The sequence below is a fragment of the Schistocerca serialis genome, chromosome 4, assembly GCF_023864345.2.
Source record: "Schistocerca serialis cubense isolate TAMUIC-IGC-003099 chromosome 4, iqSchSeri2.2, whole genome shotgun sequence".
Classification (NCBI taxonomy): domain Eukaryota; kingdom Metazoa; phylum Arthropoda; class Insecta; order Orthoptera; family Acrididae; genus Schistocerca; species Schistocerca serialis.
In genome coordinates this window covers 805,056,834-805,058,728 of record NC_064641.1, presented here as the reverse complement: position 1 = coordinate 805,058,728, position 1,895 = coordinate 805,056,834, and the positions used below count along the sequence as shown (strand labels likewise).

Genomic DNA, 1,895 nt, shown 5'->3' with positions numbered 1-1,895 from the left:
GTAGCGTAACTGGCTGCGGCACTGCGGCAGCAAACCGCTCCATCAGTCACGCCGTGATAAGAGCAACCAGTGTTTGGACGCCATTTAGCTGCTGGCGTTCGTGCGTCCAATCATCCTCGCGACGCTGAGTGGTGCTGTATCGTCCGCTTCTTGGGGGCCTATGCTGCTCAGCTTCTTCCCAACTTCCTACTCCAGTACCGGATGGCTCGAGTTGTGTGCTTCTACACCGCAGATGGTCGTAAGCAGAATGGGACTTAACATCTGACGTCATCAGTCCCCTACACCTCAGGTCCGCACAGGAGTACAGTGTTGCCAAACACCGCCTTCGCACCCCGTACACCACTTGCGATACACAGGTCCGCGTTTGCAAGCGGAGTGCAACCCATATCGTTCAGTCTTACTCGGTTAAGTTCGGCGCTTACGGCCCGGGAATTCCAGAAGAGATAAATGACGTGCTAATTCTTCACTTGTATTCCTAGGGGTAATGCAAATCTAAAAACCTATACAGTAGCCGCCCTTGATTCAAACCGAATTCAGCTAAGTGTGATGCTACAGCCATTGGACAGGGCCTCACTCTTGGCCACTATTTGATGGAGAAAGGATGTGCCTTAGGCGCTCGAAGAGCCTGTCTAACAAGGGAAGATTGTGACATGTAGGTAACCGATTTTGATCAAGATTTTCAGCTTCTTCCCAACTTCCTACTCCAGTACCGGATGGCTCGAGTTGTGTGCTTCTACACCGCAGATGGTCGTAAGCAGAATGGGACTTAACATCTGACGTCATCAGTCCCCTACACCTCAGGTCCGCACAGGAGTACAGTGTTGCCAAACACCGCCTTCGCACCCCGTACACCACTTGCGATACACAGGTCCGCGTTTGCAAGCGGAGTGCAACCCATATCGTTCAGTCTTACTCGGTTAAGTTCGGCGCTTACGGCCCGGGAATTCCAGAAGAGATAAATGACGTGCTAATTCTTCACTTGTATTCCTAGGGGTAATGCAAATCTAAAAACCTATACAGTAGCCGCCCTTGATTCAAACCGAATTCAGCTAAGTGTGATGCTACAGCCATTGGACAGGGCCTCACTCTTGGCCACTATTTGATGGAGAAAGGATGTGCCTTAGGCGCTCGAAGAGCCTGTCTAAGAAGGGAAGATTGTGACATGTAGGTAACCGATTTTGATCAAGATTTTCAAAGGCATCTATATTCAAAATAAACAAACAAATGTCTGAAACTTCCTGGCAGATTAAAACTGTGTGCCGGACCGAGACTCGAACTCTCATTCTGCAAACATCCCCCAGGCTGTGGCTAGCCATGTCTCCGCATTATTCTTTCTTTCAGGAGTGCTAGTTCTGCAAGGTTCGCAGGAGAGCTTCTGTAAAGTTCGGACGGTAGGAGGCGAGGTACTGGCGGAAGTAAAGCTGTGAGGACGGCGCGTGAGTCGTGCCTGGGTAGCTCAGTTGGTAGAGCACTTGCCCGCGAAAGGCAAAGGTCCCGAGTTCGAGTCTCGGTCCGGCACATAGTTTTAATCTGCCAGGAAGTTTCATATCAGCGCACACTCCGCTGCTGAGTGAAATCTCATTCTGGAAACATCCCCCAAGCTGTGGCTAGGCATGTCTCCGCAATATCATTTCTTTCAGGAGTGCTAGTTCTGCAAGGTTCGCAAGAGAACTTCTGTAAAGTTCGGAAGGTAGGAGGCGAGGTACTGGCGGAAGTAAAGCTGTGAGGACGGGGCGTCAATCGTGCTTGGGTAGCTCAGTTGGTAAAGCACTTGCCCGCGAAAGGCAAACGTCCCGAGTTCGAGTCTCCGTCCGGCACATAGTTTTAATCTGCCAGGAAGTTTCGTATCAGCGCATTCTGGAAACACATGTCTGTCCGCCGCTCGTGGTCTCGCC

At 51.0% G+C, this 1,895-nt stretch overlaps 1 non-coding gene across 1 annotated transcript; it reads left to right on the top strand.

Moving 5' to 3' along the window:
* The first annotated feature begins 1,445 nt into the window (after positions 1–1,445).
* On the top strand, positions 1,446–1,520 carry Trnas-cga (transfer RNA serine (anticodon CGA)). Its single transcript has one exon. It is a non-coding gene; the product is annotated as a tRNA-Ser (tRNA).
* Positions 1,521–1,895: the final 375 nt, after the last annotated feature.